Here is an 18644-nt window from a genome sequence, read left to right on the forward strand (position 1 = left end):
TTACCAGGGGCCGTGTCCTCCGTCTTTCAGCCCGGCGGGAGGCAGCCGTTAGTGCGCGCCCACGCTGCTCCTGGCTCTAGGTCCCCCGCTGGATGCCGCTCCGGGTTGGCGCGTGGAGCCCCCGAGTAGCGCGCTGGATCTGGGGGATAGTAGCCACAGTGGGGGCTTACCTCCGATGCTTCAAGGCCCGCTGCAGCACGAACGGCGGTCCGGCCGTGCGCGTCGGGAGGGCGCCGAAATTGAGGCCCCGGCTTCTCCTCCAGCAAGGCCGCAACCTGCAGGAGCGATTAGGAGCGCTCCCCGGCTCTGCGGCACTCTCCACCAGGCACAGGTCGGGATCAGAGAGGTGGGTGATCGAGGTGGGGGTCAATAGAAGGGGTATAGGGACAGTGAGAGGGTAATTTATATGAAAAGGGACAGGAGCTGGGGTAACCTGCGTCCGTCCTGCAAGCTCGCTAGGCCACGCCCCCTAACCCTATAGATTGTAAGCTACTTCTATGTCTGTTTGTTATTCTATGTCTGTTTGTTACTACCCAGTTTGTTTTGTCACTGTTTCCTTTTGTAGAATGAACGGAAATTGCTGCATTTTATAAGAAACTGTAAACAAATAAATTTTAAAAAATGACTTAACTGAGGCAAAAGACTATTTGTGGGGAATTAACTACAGTATGCAAAGCTGCTACAGTAAACCAGTTACATTTTTTTAATTGATCTAATGTAAACTGTTCAAGCAATACAATGCTAAAATATCAATGAGTTATAAAAATTTGTAAATAAAAGGACTAATACAGTATGTACAGGATTTATAAATTACATACCAGTTACCAGCAGTAAAGGCATATGACCTGTTGAAGGTGCCAGCTGTATCTGATGATGAAAGTTTACATACATTCATCAACAACTGTGGTGGTTTGTTGTGGCCTACTAGTTGCCACAGCTCACACTACTCTTTGAAGGGGGATACGATTAGCACATATAAACATACATAGAAGTATAGTATGCAATATATGTGCTTTCACAGCTTGCACAGCACCCTAGGCATATTCCCAAATATTTAAAAGTTGTTTTGGTCCAGGTGAATGGGAATTCTCCCCTCCAGCCTAATCTGGCCTCGTCGTAAAAGGCCATTGCAACTGTTTTGTCATAGTTAATTTTTAATCCTGCTATTTCCTCAAATTGGTCTAATAGTCGTGTTAAAATGGAAATGGCTGTCCCTGGGTTTGCCATATATAATAGTAAATCGTCCACAAATGCTGAAGATTTCACTGCACAAATACCCAATTTGATTCCTTTCCAATATTTATCATTTTCAATGTGTCTTATTAAAGGGTCTAAAGCTAGATTGAACAGTAATGGCGATAGAGGGCAACCTTGCCTTGTGCCTCTTGCCAAGTAAAAGGAGTTGGTGTTTCTTGAGTTTATGGTTAAAAAGGTCATTGGGCAATCATACAATGACTCAAATACATGCAGAAAATCTGTGCTAAATTTTTGATACTGTAAGAGCCTCGACAGGTGTGCCCACGAGATCCTGTCAAAGGCCTTGTCTGCATCGCAATTTATTACGATATTATGTTTTGCCTTTGTTGCATGCGTCTGAGTCATTGCCGCTAATAGTGTGCGAACATTATGTGTTGAGTGCCTGTTTTGGACAAAACCAGTTTGCGTAGGTTATAATAATTTGGGTAACAGCACCTGCAAACGTTGTGCAAACAGTTTTGTGAATATCTTTAGATCCTAGTTTAGAAGCGATATAGGCCTATACGATGAGACCAGGGCAGGGTCTTTATCTGGTTTCAAAATAACTATCATACACGCTCGATCGAATCCTGATGGTGCTTGATGTCCTGTTTATATTGAATTTATAATTTTTGTAGGGTACAACTTGGGGCTTTAATAATTTATAGTAAGAGGCTGTGAAGCCATCTGGACCAGGTGTTTTCCCAGACGGTAAAGAGACAATTATATTTTCCACCTCCTCATCTGTTATAGGTGTCATTAAAGCTTCTCTATCTGGGCTACTTAATCTGGGTAACCCTGCTTTCTGTAAGAAGTCCAGGCCCATATCTGGATTGTCCCTTGGGGCAGAATATAATCCCTCATAATATTTTAGAAAAGCCTCTTCTATCTCTTCAGGTGAAGTGGCAGGTTTTACAGCCCCAGTTTTAATCAGTGAGATATATTTTGATTTTTGAGTAGATGATATTAAATTTGCCATCATGCGGCCGGGTCTGCCACCCCATCTGAAGTATCTATTTTGTTGGAAATGGAGGCTCGGCTGAGCTCCTTCCATGTCGAAATTGTCATATAGCAAATTTGCCTCTTTATAGGGTTGGATGTTCGACTCTGATGCCTCTCTCTTTTATCTAGCAAATGCCTTTGTCACCGAATCACTGGCCGAAGCCAACTTCTGCTGTAGCAGTTTGTTTTTGGCAGCCACGTAAGCTATCACATAGCCTCTCAAGACCGGTTTAGAAGCCATCCACAATAAGTTTATATCTTGGTTGTGGGCTTTGTTATCCTCCACATAGTGGTGGAATTGCGCAGTTAAATATAAGTATATTTTATGTCAATCCCATGCATGTTTAAATTGCTTTACTGTCCAAGCCTCTCCCACTTCTGATGGTAGGCTATTCCACTTGTCCACTACCCTTTCTGTAAAGTCATTTTTGCTCAAGTTTCCAGTGAACCTACCTTGCTCCAGTTTCAGTGCATGTCCTCTGGTTCTAATACTTCGCTTCATTTTAAGAATGTTTCCCTCTAGGCCTGGGGTGTCCAAACTTTTTGGGACGAGGGCCAGATTTGGCGAGGTGAAAATGTGGGGGGCCAGCCATTCAGCCTGACATTCTTAGAAGCATTAATCACATCAGAATGGTCCCCTACTCTGCCCCCATTCACTATGTCCACCAGCCTGCCCCCATTCACTGTATGTCCCCCAGCCTGCCTCTCCTTCACTGTATGTCCCCCATTCACCATATGTTCCCCACTCTGCACCCATTCACTCTGTCCCACAGCCTGCCCCCTTCTCTTTATGTCTATCAGTGCCTCCATTTATTGTATGTCCCCAAGCCAGACCCTCCTTCACTGTATGACCCCCATTCACTATGTACCCCACTCTGCCCCTGCTCTCCTTTTCTGAATGGCCATCACGGCCTCCATTCACTGTATGTCCCCAGTCTGACCCTACTTAACTGTGTGTCCCCCACTCTGCCCCCTCCATTCACTGTATGTCCCCAGCCTGACCCTACTTAACTGTGTGTCCCCCACTCTGCCCCCTCCCTTCTCTGTATGTTTCCCAGCCCCTTGTGTGAGCCAGAGGAAGGACAGGCAAAGCAGGCACTGCAAGGCAAGGAGTTGCTTGGGCTCCCGCTGCTGCCCTCCTCCACTCTGCATGTTACAGGAGCAAGCTTCCCCCTTGCTGCCCCCCCTCCCCAAACACTGCTGTCACTGTGAAGGTGGAGTAGGGTGATATACGATTGCAGCAGCAGGGGTAGGACGCCAAACACATCTGACTGTGGCGGCCGGCACCTCTTCACTGCAGCAGACAGCAAGGTAAAGGCGCGCTCGCCGGGGCCCCACCTTTAGTGTCCTGTGCTGTGCTTCCCACATCTGATGCTCTGCCCGCTTCCAGCTGGAGGCTGCGGGCCACTTGAAATGACAGCGTGGGCTGCATATGGCCCCCGGGCCTGACTTTGGGCATGCCTGCTCTAGGCCTTGTTAAATTCCTTGAGGGAAGCATTTTTTCAAATAGAGAGGAGTATTAGAACACGCAAACATGAATTAAAACTGCAGTGAAGTAGGTTCAGGAGAGATCTAAGGAAAAAAAACTTCACAAAGAGGATAATAGGTTGAATAGATGATTTCAATTGCTAACTGTAACGCCTACTGCAAGAAAGGTTAGCAATGGCACATGTTACATGAATGAATTCCTTCATTCATTTTATTTCAGATGATGAAGCTTCCAAAATCTTAAGTCTTCCAAATATCTCCAAATGTGTGGATTAGGATACTTGGAAAAGATCCTGCTTGCAAGAGTTTTGGTACTAGCTAGAGATGCATACAGTAGTTGTCTTCAAGTAGATTGGTTTGCTTGTTTGACTTTAAATTGTATAGTTATAATAATTTATATCCACATTTTCATAATTGTATGTTTTTTTCACAGGTCCAATGGAAGACAAAGCCCTTTCTTGTTGCACACACTGAATATTGGAAAGACTGATATTGTTCTATACCCAATTTAATTAATTATGTTTCATTGCTTATATTATTGTTGTTATTATTTATAATTATCATCATCATCTTTTATTTATATGGTGCCTCAAATATTTGTATCACATATCATATTTGTTGAAAATCCAGTACAGTAGCATTTACCAAAGAAGAAAGGACATACAGTATTGATCCACAGATATCTCTTCTTCCATCTTTGAAGGCAACATGGCAAATATACCTGCATGTGAATTGCCACATCTGCAACACAGTTTGCAAAGACAGAAGATGAAACATTTGCTTGACTTTAAATTGTTCATGAATATGATAATCAAATTTTCATTATACAATAAGTACATACAAAGTAAATAGTAGTACCACCACTTTCAAAGTATATACTGTAAGTAGTCAATTTAAACATAAAGCACGTGCTAAGGGAAAAATACATACACAGTGTACTACAGATTGCATTACAACCGCATTTAAAAATAATTGGTTACACTCACAATAGCCTTGTTCACATCGGAGTTAGGGCCAGATGTACTAAGCTTCAAAAGTGATAAAATGGAGAGTGATAAACAGTCAGCCAATTAGCTCCTGCCTGACATGTCACAGACTGTGTTTGAAAAATGTCAGGCAGGAGCTGATTGGTTGGTTGTTTATCACTCTCTAAATTTATCACTTTTGAAGCTTAGTACATCTCACCCTAAAGGAGAAGTAAACCACAGAGCTCCATTTCTACCTCACTTGCACAGGGATCATAAACTATTAGTATGTCTTTCTCTCTTAAACACTAGGGTATAGATATGCTAATGTACATTTGTCTTAGCCTTTGTAAATTGACAACCTTTGTCAGTGGTTTCCAGCCACAAACCACAGAAGCTAGATTGTAAGCTTATGAGCAGTTTTGTTATTACTGTTACTCCAACTGTAAAGTGCAATGGAATATGCTATATTATATATAAGAAGCTGTTAATAAATAATAATTCTAGAGTAAAAATGTTGACTTTTGGTAATGTGTGGTGATTTGAAAATTCCTACATTAGCTGCTATATAGTTAAATAAGTGTGAAAATAGACAGTTTTGCCACTTGCATTATTTTCCAATGGGGAAGTCTAAAAATGTGGTTGAGCCCCTGGACCAAGAGGTGCATGGCACAATGTTGAAATGTACAGTGTTCGTTCTTGTTACACTGGCTAGAAGGTTCAAGAGAAAAAAGTTGCATCAATACATACCTTTTATATATGTAGTACAGTCATAAGATTTATAGTTAATTGTACAGTACTGTATGATCCCCTTGTATAAATAAATAATTATTGCTGCTTTCCTTTATCAATATTTATAAAATATTTCTATAATAAACACTTAGCAATATTTACTTGCAGTATTGTCTTCTTTTCTTGGTACAATATAATCTGCACATCAAATAAACTGAAGCACCCTATTGGATCAACAACCTGCTCCAAATTTCTTCCCAATGGAAAATGAGTTAATTAATTGTGCCAGTAAGCAGTGGCGGAACTACCAAAAGTGCAGGGGGTGCATCTGGTATGGGGCCTGGCGGCTGGGGGGCCATGTGCAGCAAGCAGTCCCCTGCATCCTCACTAGTTTCAGTGTTTTATTACAAAGCTGCCGCCTGCTTCAGCTCGCCTCCACCACACCGACAAGTGAGGAGCAAGGTGGGGAGTTGCGCCGTGGGGAAGGAGCCGAGCGGGGGTAGCGCCATGCAGCACCGTTAAGTAGGAGTCAGGCGTGATGTCAGGTGGCAACGTGGGGACAGAGGCAGGCGGGGTTGGCGCTGTGCATTGACTGCAAAAGGATCCGGAGGGGGGAGGGGGTGCTGTCACCGGGTAGGAGAAGCCTGAACATGGAGAGTAGAAGGAGTGATGCACACAGAGCCTCCAGGTGCCCGCCCCGCATCCTGCTTGGCAGACTGGCCTGCGCTGCCAGCTCATTGTGTGGCCGGGACAGAAAATAAGGGAGAAGTCCTGCTGCTGGTGAGATGGGCTACTGCACATAAACATGTTGCAGCAGCACCAGATGCAATATGATTATATTGAGGTAATAAGTTTAAAATGTTGGTACTTATGTAGTATCTGGGCTGCCGATTTTTTGATTGTATGCCTTAAGTTAAGGCATACAATCAGATGCGATGCGATGCGATATCGCATCGCATACGATGCGATGCGATGACCCGATTTTTCCATAGGATTCAATGTTAAAATGGACTGAGTCCATTTTAACATGGAATTCAATGGGAAAAAGGGGTCCTTTTCATACCCCTACTATCCAAGTGGGCATGGAGTTGGATATAAACCTGTGGCGAGCGTAGCGAGCCACCGAGCCCGAAGCGTGGCGAGCGAAGCGAGCCCCGCGAGGGGACGGTATTCTGCGGCCCCTCGCGGGGCTCGCTACGCTCGCCACGCTTCGGGCTCGGTGGCTCGCTACGCTCGCCACAGGTTTATATCCAACTCCATGCCCACTTGGATAGTAGGGGTATGAAAAGGACCCCTTTTTCCCATTGAATTCCATGTTAAAATGGACTCAGTCCATTTTAACATTGAATCCTATGGAAAAATCGGGTCCATCGCATCGCATCGCATCGCATGCGATATGGTCGGGTGCGATGCGATGCGATGGACCCGATTTCAAAATCGGCAGCCCAGTTACTACATAAGTACCAAAATGTTTTATCTACTTTTTTTATGTGTTGATCTGCGTTTATGTGATCTGAAACTGGAGGGAGGTAGGTTCAGGGGAAATGTTAGAAATAATTACTTCACAGAAAGGGTAGTGGATAAGTGGAATAGCCTCCCATCAGAGGTGCTAGAGGCTAAGACAGTAGAACAATTTAAACATGCTTGGGATAGGCATATGAATATAGTGTACAGCGTAAGAAAGTAAAAATTATTTTGATGACTTTTATCCAGATGAAAGGCTGTGACTGCGCTTTTTTTTACAATTTTTTACAATTCTGGGCCCTGCACTATAAAAAATAATTCATAGAACTGGAAAGAATCCAAAGAAGAGCAACAAAGCTAATAAAGGAAATGGAGAATTTAAGTTACAAGGACAGATTGAACAAATTGGGATTGTTTACAATAGAGAGAAGAGATGTTTAAGGGGGGACATGCTTAACATGTACAAATATATCAGGGGCCAATACAGTATATGGAACTGTCAATTGCCCTTTTTACCACAAGGAAGGACTCTAGGACTCGTAGGCATGAGTTTAGATTTTGTTCCCTTAGAAATTCTCACGGTCAGGGCAATCAAATTATGGAACGCCCTTCCTGGTGAGGTGGTGTTGGCAGACACATTAAATACGTTTAAAAAATATTGGACAAACATTTATTGGTTAAAAACATCCAGGGGTACAAATAAGAATAAAAATCTGTCTTTAAAATATAATATCAGTATTCACTACATAAAACAAGGGTTAAGCTAATAAACCAAGGTTGAACTAGGTGGACGCAAGTCTTTTTTCAGCCTTAACCACAGATGGAGCCAGCCTCATTCAATGCCGGCGCCTGCCAGATCCTCTCCTCTGGCGAGCACCGGCGATAGGGACTGGGGCGCGTGTGTATCTCACGCGCACGCGTGTCCCAGTATCACGGCGGCTGGGTAGCATCTCCCTGCCCATCTCTGCTTCAGGGAGATGGGCAGGGCTTGTAGGGGTCAGGGCAGTGAGGGGGACTGGCGGCGATGGCGAGGGAGACGGCAGGGACCAGGGGCAAGCTCAGTTGCCATCTGTACTATGTAACTATGTAAGAGAGCAACAGATACATGCAGATCAGGGAGGATCAGTGCAGAGGTGCAGCTACTGGAGCTGCACTGCTGTCCGTTAGTCCATGGGTTCTGTGAGGGAAGGGCAGGGGGAAACCACCATTCAGGGCCCAACTCTCACCAGTGTCCACGTCCTGCCGGTGGGTTAAACTGCCACTTCCCTGCTCCAGCCATGAACATCCGTGATCATCTGTCTGTCTGTGTGTCAGTATCTGTGTCAGCATTGGTGTGTCAGCACCAGTCTGTGCACCTGTCAGCAAGTCAACATCTGTGTGTTGGTACCTACATGTCAGCATCTGTGCCTTTGTCCATGTGTCAGTGTGTCATTGTCAGTTTGTCTGCATGTCAGCATTTGTCAATCTGTATGCCAGTCTGGGCATTAGTCTGTCAGTGTATGCATGTCACCATCTGTGTGTCAGCGTATGTGTCAGCATGTCAGCATCTGTGTGTCAGCCTATATTTGTCAGTGTCAGTCTGCTTAATCAGTAAATAGCTGCATCTTTAAAAAAAAATACCAGCTTTTGTGTTGTCACCTTTTACTCGTATACACATTACCCAGATAATAAAATGAACGTATGTATATTGCAATGAAACTAAAATATCTTACCAAAAGATTAACATAAGCAGAGTAGCAAATAAGCACATACCACTAATGCATTTCATCCTTATTTTAGAAATACAACTTTCTCAGGGGTATACACATTAACAACCCTAAATGATTAAAGTAGTGTGCATGTCAACAAGTGTGAAGGCACACTCAATTCTGTGCCCCCTCAATTGGACCAAGATCACCTTCCCATTTGATCTTCTGGCTATCTAGAGCATTAGGGGATATGTGGAAATTGAGAGTAGCAGATATGCTAGAAACGTGCTTTGTCTGCCCTAAGTTTAGGACAATTTCCTTGGCTGGAGATGACAAGATTACTGGCATGGACCCACCAAACTGTGACTGAATTGCATGGCGTAACTGGAAATACCAAAAGAATAATTTGTTGGAGACCTTCAATTCATTACATAGTTGCTGTAAAGATTTAAGGACATTATTTGTAAATAGCTGTGCAACCAAAGCAAGCTCCGCCCTTAGCCAAATGTTATCTTCTGACCAAGGGAGTAGTTCTTCAAATGCAGTGTTAAACCACACCAGGGCATCACCGTCAATGCCATTCCATTCAACAAAGGAAGGTGCCTGTTTCCAAATAGTCAAAACTTGCTTAAGAGAAGGCGGGAGGTCCTAGGGGTAGATTGAATGTCATAAAAGGAAGTGTATTGGAGATCGTTAAGGGCCTACCCTTTCAGTGAAAAAAATCAGAAAATGAGGGGCTATCCTGCCCTCCGAGCCAATTAGCTATATGCATCAGCTGGGTTGCAAAATAATATATACATAAATTAGGGAGGCCCAGGCCCCCATCACATTTAGCCCGGGAGTACAACTATAATTGCCTCCATCATAGAGGGGGCAGACTAATACTTTCGAATAGGGCATTGAATAGATTTAGTAAGTAGGGGTCGAAGTAATCACAATATTTTTTTATTTTTATATACCTCAATGGGAATGCCATCACTTCCTGGGCCTTTCCATTAGGGAAGGAGCTTATAGCTGTCTCTACCTCCACAGCTATAATATTTGACTCCAGATAAGTTATCGCTGAGGGAGATAAACGGCGGAGCTGGACATGGGCCAAATATTCCTGCAATTGCTGTGGTGTATAGGAAGCCCTAGAGGCATATTGTCACAACATTCAAGTATTTCAGTGTTACCTGCTTGTAAAATCCTGCTGGTTCTGTCTCATGCTGCTGACAGCTCTGTGTAGTTTGAACTCTGCATGCTGATTACAGCACCTGGTCCACTCCATGCTGCAGGAAAGTTCTGTGTGATCTGAGCTTTGCTAATTAGTTACAACACCTGGTGAATCTCTCCTGCAAGAAGTTCTGTGTAAACTGACCATGCTCAGCCCTCATTGATTAAGGCACCTGTGAGTATCCAGCTAATTGTGCTTCCTATAAAAAGGCAGTCTCTGGCAGACAGAAGCTGCCAGAGTATAGGTTCACACCAGCTCCAGCGTTCCTGTGTCTTGTCCTTTACTAGACTCCTCATTATTGTGTTTGACCTTGGCTTGTTCCTGACCACTCTTAAGTTAACTCCCTGTGTATGACCCGGCCAGCCGACCACGCTTCCATATTCCACAAGCTACCACCACTCATACGGGGAACCTGACCAGGGGGCCGCGACCGACGTGTCGGGTGCCGCCGAAGCCCATATCCCACTTGGATGGGTCACTGGCAGAAAACCTCCGGCACGGTTAGACTCCGCGCCCCTGTGCCAGGTCTAGCCAATCCCTGAGTGGTAGTGCACCCAAGTTTGTGACAGAATACTCTGGCCCATAATTGGAATATGGAACCTGCTAGTGGTCTATCTCATAATGAACTCCTGGGACTCCTGCTGGCCAGGGTTAACAAGCAAGAAAAGGACCAAGCTCTGATTATGCAAAGCTTGCAAACTCTGCAGCAGCAAATGGACCTCACTTCATCCTCTCCAACACCAGTGATTTCCGATCCAGAGTATATTAGGGTGCCTCGCCTGCTAATACAGCAGTTACAGGAGCTGCTGTCTAACGTCCTCACCCTTGTCACCAAACTGCTCGGCGAGTCTACTCTGGGTTTGGTGCTTGCGAGACCCTCAGATTCCACTCCGGGTACCCCATTGGCAAATACATCTGTGCCCTTAAAGGACAAGTACGTGAGTCGGCCTCGTCCCCAGTTGTCAGATGAGGAACGCCAGCGATGCAGGTCCTTAAATTTATGTTTTTATTGTGGAGGCCAGGACCATTTGATTGGGGATTGCTCCCTCCGAGAGGCCAGGAATAAGGTTATTGCTTCTGTGCCAACTCAGGAAGAGTTTCATGGCTATCACTGGGGTCCAAGAACTAAAATATTTTTACCTAAAACCAGTAAAATTTCGGTCCAGGTCCCGAGTGGGGGTCCACAGTCTTCATTTCCAGCCCCAGGAGGGGGCGTCTCAGAATGTCACAAGCCCCAGGAGGGGAATCCGAGTATCAAGACCCGAGATGGGAGTCCAAGTATCAAACCCAAAGATGGGATTCTGTCCAGCCAGCCCCAGATGGGAGTCCTGTCAGTTCAGCCCAAGGAGGGGCTTCCGAGTATTGTGCTCCAGGAGGAGCATCCTAGTGTCTTGCCCAAGAAGGGGTCTAGGAGGGTCATTTCCCAGGAGGGTTCTCAAAGTTTCAAGCTGCAGAAAGGGGTTCAGAGTGTCGTGCACCAGGAGGGGTCTCAGACTGTCAGACTCCAAGCAGGGTCTCAGAGTACCACACTCCAAACAGGGTCTCTGAGCATTGCGCCCCAGGAGGGTTTCCTGAGCACTGCACCCCAAGAGGGGTCTCTGAAAGTGGTACCCCAAAAAAGGCCTCTGAGTACACTACCCCAAGAGGAATCTCCGAGTGTTGCAACCCAAAAGGATCCTCTGGTTGCCACATGCCAGGAAGGGTCTTTGAGTGTGGCTTCCCAGGTTGGGCCACTGAGCACTTTGCCTCAAGAAGGGGCCCTATATATCGCCCCAGATGGGGGTTCCGAGTCATTCACCCCAGTTAGGGGTTCCGAGTCATTCACCCCAGTTAGGGGTTCCGAGTCAGTCGCCCCAGAAGGGGGTTCCGAGTCAGTCGCCCCAGAAGGTGGTTCCGAGTCAGTCGCCCCAGAAGGTGGTTCCGAGTCAGTCGCCCCAGAAGGGGGTTCCGAGTCAGTCGCCCCAGAAGGGGGTTCCGAGTCAGTCGCCCCAGAAGGGGGTTCCGAGTCAGTCGCCCCAGAAGGGGGTTCCGAGTCTGTCGCCCCAGAAGGGGGTTCCGAGTCTGTCGCCCCAGAAGGGGGTTCCGAGTCTGTCGCCCCAGAAGGGGGTTCCGAGTCCGTCGCCCCAGGTGGGGGTTCCAGGTCTGTCACTTCTGGTAGAGATCTATCTGCCCTTGCCTCCGGGCAACTGTACTGGACATCCATGAGGCTTCAGCAGTGCCTCAAGTTCAAGAGACATCCGTTGTGTCTAAGGTCCCACCAGGGTTGGCTATGACACAGAAGCCAGCTGAAGAGTCTTCTGAAGTCATTTGCTTTGATGGGAACATTGCCCATTACCAGGCTTTAGCTGATTACTACTTAGATGCCATGAACTTTGATCCATCCTCCGGGGTTAATCTGGCTAATATTGTAAAATTTATGATTTTATCCTTCCGAAGAAAAGCACTAGAATTGGTTAATCCACTTGTTGAAGCCAATGATCCTCGACTGCGAGATCTGATATCATTCTCCAGGGCTGTGATTGACAAATTTGGGTTAAAGACTCCTTCACCTTCTTTGGTTGAAAGTCTGTCCATGCCTCTTCAAAACCATGGGTCATCTAGACGGCATGCTGAGAGTACTAGTGCTTCTGGGATTTTTTTTTTACCAAGATCTGAATCAAAGAACTCAACAGTTAGGGGCATTCATGTCGGCTCTTTAGCACTTCATGGTCCCAATGAATCATCAGCCAAAAAGTCTTTGATCTGCACCCCAGAACTAGACTCCAACTCAGATTATGATTCTGAACATGATGCCGCTCCCTTTCTGGGTGGTCTAGTGTTGGCCAGAGCCCGTTTTGAAGAGCCAGAGGTGTCACCAGCCTTGAAAGGATCTAAGTGTTCTTCTAAGAAAAAGAAGCGCCGCAAGCGACCTGGAAAATTTCCTTGTGGGGTGTTCGGAGCCCATCCCTAGAGGGGGAGGGGTAATGTCACAACATTCAAGTATTTCAGTGTTACCTGCTTGTAAAGTCCTGCTGGTTCTGTCTCATGCTGCTGACAGCTCTGTGTAGTTTGAACTCTGCATGCTGATTACAGCACCTGGTCCACTCCATGCTGCAGGAAAGTTCTGTGTGATCTGAGCTCTGCTAATTAGTTACAACACCTGGTGAATCTCTCCTGCAAGAAGTTCTGTGTAAACTGACCATGCTCAGCCATCGTTGATTAAGGCTTCCTTAATCAACTAATTGTCCAGCTAATTGTGCTTCCTATAAAAAGGCACTCTCTGGCAGACAGAAGCTGCCAGAGTATAGGTTCACACCAGCTCCAGCGTTCCTGTGTCTTGTCCTTTACTAGACTCCTTATTATTGTGTTTGACCTTGGCTTGTTCCTGACCACTCTTACGTTAACTCCTTGTGTACCGCCACCGTGTTCCCTGTGTATGACCCGGCCAGCCGACCACCCTTCCATATTCCACAAGCTACCACCACTCATAGGGGAACCTGACCAGGGGGCTGCGACCGACGTGTCGGGTGCCGCCAAAGCCCATATCCCACTTGGAGGGGTCACTGGCAGAAAACCCCCGGCACGATTAGACTCTGCGCCCCTGTGTCAGGTCTAGCCAATCCCCAAGTGGTAGTGCACCCAAGTTTGTGACACATATAGAGAGGCGTAAAATGAATAGAACACCTGGGCAATTTCTGCGGTAGAGTACTGCAGGGAGCCACTTGTGTCATGGATCTGATGGATACCACTGTGGTCCTCTGGCTAAAAAAGGCCAAGTAGCTTCCATCCACATCAACCTGGGAATATATTACTGGGAAAGGTGGAGTGATACATGGAGCCCACCCAAGGTTTTTTAAGGGCCAGGGTCTTAACGCTGAACTCTTTATTGAATCACGGAGTACTGTTTACCTAGCACGGTGCCCATCGCGTTGATCGCATGTACATCGCATGCCATTATAGTGGCATGCAATGCCTGCGATGCGATGGGTGCGATTGTAGCGATTTTGGGAACAATGTTAAATTACCTTCCAATCAACCAGATCAACCCAATGGACCCGATTTTACATAGGGAACAATGTTAAATTCCCTTCCAATCAACCAGATCAACCCAATGGCCCCGATTTTACATAGGGAACAATGTTAAATTCCCTTCCAATCAACCAGATCAACCCAATGGACACGATTTTACATAGGGAACAATGTTAAATAATAGCCCCCAGACCACAAATTGAATAGAATAACCACCCTGAAGTGTGAAATGCCCCCCCCCCCCCCGGTCAACGTCACCCCGAAGCGCGGCGAGCACAGCAAGCCCGCGAGGGGCGGCGGTACGCGCCCTCCAACCTTTTCATACCCCCACTATCCACTTCGTTAAGATTAGAAAGTGTGGCGAGCGCAGCGAGCCACCGAGCCCGAAGCGTGGCGAGCGCACGCGGATACCTTCACAGGTATCCGCGTCCCCTCGCGGGCTTCACAGGTATCCGCGTCCCCTCGCCACACTTCGGGCTCGGTGGCTCGCTGCGCTCGCCACGCTTTCTATTCTCAACTCCACACCGACGTGGATAGTGGGGGTATGAAAAGGTCGGAGGACGCGTACCGCCACCCCTCGCCGGCTTGCTGCGCTTGCCACACTTGGGGATGACGTTGACCGTGGGGTGACGTTAACAATTTGGGGGGGCATTTCACACTTTAGGGTGGTTATTCAATTCAATTTGTGGTCTGGGGGCTATTTAACATTGTTCCCTATGTAAAATCGTGTCCATTGGGTTGATTTGGTTGATTGGAAGGGAATTTAACATTGTTCCCTATGTAAAATCGTGTCCATTGGGTTGATCTGGTTGATTGGAAGGGAATTTAACATTGTTCCCTATGTAAAATCAGGTCCATTGGGTTGATCTGGTTGATTGGAAGGTAATTTAACATTACAAACACATAAGATGCATGCGATGCCTGCGATTTGCGGCAAGATACGCGCGATATAGATCGTGGGCGCCGTTCTAGGTAAACAGTACAAATCACGGCACCCTAGAGTATCAGATTTTTCTTTTGTGGCACCCATAAGCCAACGTTTTCTTACTGATAAATTTTGAAATAAATAAGCTGCTATATGCACCAACAATGTAGTTGGACACATTTGTACTAAAACTTGTATTTGTGCTTTTATAATCTATCACCTTGTATTTATTTATTAACAGTTTCTTATATAATGCAGCAAGTTATGTTGTGCTTTACAATTGTAAATAGGGATAAAACAAACTGGGTAGTTACAGACAGTCTAAATGGTAGGTAGTCCCTGCTCACAAGCTTACCATCTATAGGCAAATATGGATTGACACACAAGTATAGATGATATCTATTGCAAAAGGTTCTTGGTGGGCTGTATGATACAGTGACCCAGCAATGTTGGCTGGGGTTAGGAGGATGGAAAGGTGTGGGGAACTTGGCGAGGGGAGGGGGGAGGGGGGTGGGTGGCTGTGTGTGCTGCTTTTAATCCACACGCAACACTGCCAATTTTGCAGCGTTGCGCTTGGATCAGAATAAGGTTATTAATATTTCTGTAGTACCCACATATTTTGTGCAGGATTGTCATAAGTATCCTAATCTATGTTTGAAATCATTACCTGTATTTCATATTTGTCATATGCATTGCTTTAGTGCATATTTTACACAGATATGGGAGTATTATCACTTACTCTTAAATGTTATGGTATAAATATAAAAAATACAGTATATAATGTTATATTGTAAAATATCAGAGCACATGATCTTCCATCATTAATCCTAAAGCAAGGGTCCCAACCTTTACTTCACTCTTATGGTTTTTAAGTTTTCTTGTAGAGCCTCCACACTTTCTGAATGACCTTTTACCGCATCTTCATTATTTAATATGTAAGTGCAGCACTCCTTTTCTATTACTGCATATGTACATAGTTGATTTAATCTGATACAAAGCCATATGATTTTAGATCACTACTTTGCACAGCTGAGAAACCTCAGCAATCATTGGATTTATTGAAAAAACTAGTTCTCTTACCATTTGGTCCATGAAATTGACAGTCACTTTCAGATCCAATAATTATATTTCCTTATTCAAGCTCTAGCATCATTTGCTCCGCTAGGGAGCCTGTTACATATCTGCACACCTGATAGATTGGATCTGTGTTTCAAAAAGAACCCCAATTTGTCTAATTGGTAATGGGGGTGCTGTTCCCAGCAGTCAAGTATACAATGTTAGAGCAAGAGAAAAAAGGGGCTGCTTTGTGGGGAACGCACTAATAATTAAAGAGTCATAAAATATAACCTTTATTGATTTATTATTAATATTCCCAAATTTACTGTGTGGGAATCCTGGTTGCAGTGAAAGATAGAGGTTAAAAACATAGACATACAGACATATACACTCGATGTGCTCAAAGAAAGAAATTAAGTGTATTTAAAATTACACAAGGATCCAGTTTGAAAGATGTTTGTTTAATTTTAGCCAGTGATGTTGTGTCACAATATAGTAATCCCCTTATTCGAGGTCTCCAAGAAAAAATTTAAGTATTTTTCACCCAAATGTATGTTGTTATATGTGTATGTGGTCTGGAGGGGTAGGATCAGACCCCACACAACCTGCACCCATTTAATAATACCACTCCATCGGTCTGTTACCGGCAGTACAGTGGCAAACATGAATGTTAAATTTCTGCGGCAGCAATTTTGTAATGATTCACGCATGCGCACTAGAAGTGCTGGACACTGCCGGCCCAGGAGGTACGTGGGAACATCCCCAAAAAACGGGACATTCCCCAGATAAGTGGAACAGTTGGAAGGTATGGATCTTTTTATCAAGTGCATGTTTGACTCTGTAACTTGAATAAAATGTATGTTTCATCATAGTTACTGCATATAATTTAATTTGATATTGATTCTCTAAGATAACATTTGTAAATGTAACATATTTTCATGCAATTAATGATGTGGGATTTTTATTACCAGGTCATTTACTCTGAAAGGTATTCATTTTTGAATAAAGGTTTCAGATCTTTTTTTCAATGGTACTATGATACTTCCTTTCTTGCAATGCATGTACCCAGGTTGAGGTTTCCTTCCGCTTTATCAGTTAGAGACCTAAATCTTAAGAAACCTAATTATAGTAAAGTCACTGGGTTTAATATCATAAAAACATTAATCTATGTTGGTTGTTGTGTTCTGATAATAGAGTATTAAATTCGTTTAAGTTGATTATTAAATGCAAAAACATATTTCACTGCACATCATTATAGCTGCCTAGGTCAATGTGTGGAGAAGACACTACACTTGATAATCTGCTGCACAGTATTTCATATAGAGATACATTTAAATGTAGAATATGAAACAAATTGCAGGGTAATAGTCCATAACATTCCTGTCACTGCATATTTTTAGCAACTTATTCTTAGCAACACCAATAACCCTTTTAACCTTGCCACTACAATGTAGATAACAAGGAGTAAAAGTTATTTCTTTATACCCAATATCTTGCACACTTTATTAAACACTATGGGGCAAATTTTCTAAGATGTGAATTCTACTTCACATGTGATGTTGCTATGGGCAACCAATCAGATCCTGTCTACTATCTTCTAGAGGATGCTAAATCAATAAGTAGATTCTGATTGGTTGCCCAAAGCAACATCATATGTGAAGTAGAATACAAATCTTAGTACATTTCTCCCTATACCAGTTAAATGAGCACCCTAATTCAATGATAATATCTGAGAAACCCCAACAGATAAATTATTAGTATTGAGAAAATGTAAAGTCAGTGCAGTAATGGGTACAGTAAAAAGTAGCCATAGCATGCTTTAACCTTTTAATCCAGAGAATGAGGGGGTTATTCCAATGGAATCGGTCCCTCGTGCATGGGGAACCGATTGTTTGTGACTGCGCTTGCACATAGGTTTTTATGCGCATGTGCTGCTGCTGTGTGCGAGTGACCAGAGCACTCGCACACAGAAGTTCGAGCGGGGGGAATTCCATTTTGTGGAGGGGCAGGGGGAATTCAATTTGTACTTTAGAACTCTAGAAAGGGCCATTAGTATCTCCCTCAAGTACTGAACCCTGTGGGAACCCCCATCTCTACTTACTTAACAGGAAATATTATGAAATATTATGAATCTGGTAAAAGACTTCTGGGGATGCATGTCATACACTAGTTTTCAAATTGGGGTAGAAGTGATTAATGCTGCAAAATATATCATAGCACTTGACACACGAATGCTTCCCTCTTCAAAAATAAATCTTTGTAAATAAAGATATTGAAGATATGATGGGGAAATTTACTAAGAATACAAACATGAAAATTCGTATTCGTATTTTTAATATGAATGAATACGACTGGCATCGCTGTCGTATTGCATTTTTATGAATTCGTATTATGGAGGAAAATTTAAAAAGCAGTCTTATTTGACCTATTCGTATTTCAAGGGCCACTCCTGGTTCCCAAAATACAGGGGAAAAAATAAGTAGGGGTCCCCAAAATTTCAAGAAACAGCACCAGGCTCAACCAGCCAACAGGGTAATGCCACAGCCAGAGGGCGACATTTTATACAAGAAAAACAAAATAAACCGAAACCCGAGCCAACTGAGTTTGTTTACATTGTGCTGCTCTTCCTCCCGAATATCGCTATTGGCCACCTAGCGGTCTAGCGACTCCTTATTGGCCGGTAGGTGGCCAATTGCAATACTCGGGAGGAGGAGACGCACAATGTAAACAAACTCATTGTGCAGCTTCTCTTCAGCCCAGCTGGCTCGGGTTTTTTCAGCTTACCTGGATGCCTACTTGGAACCAAGAGGACCGATCTATGCCAGAGGAGCCTTGTAAGTATAATTTCCTTCCACAGGTACCCC

The 18644-nt window shown here is 44.5% G+C and overlaps 1 protein-coding gene across 2 annotated transcripts in view; it reads left to right on the top strand.

The window, feature by feature from the left end:
* The window catches only part of KHDRBS2 (KH RNA binding domain containing, signal transduction associated 2), a 361420-nt gene extending 355886 nt beyond the window's left edge, over positions 1-5534 (top strand). For both annotated transcript variants that reach the window (XR_014471754.1, XR_014471753.1), the window contains exon 15: positions 4160-5534. The gene's annotated coding sequence lies outside the window, so the exon portion shown is untranslated. The remainder of the gene's footprint in view (positions 1-4159) is intronic.
* Positions 5535-18644: the final 13110 nt, after the last annotated feature.

This window comes from Crinia signifera, chromosome 3, assembly GCF_055691185.1.
Source record: "Crinia signifera chromosome 3, ASM5569118v1, whole genome shotgun sequence".
In the NCBI taxonomy this organism is placed as follows: Eukaryota; Metazoa; Chordata; class Amphibia; order Anura; family Myobatrachidae; genus Crinia; species Crinia signifera.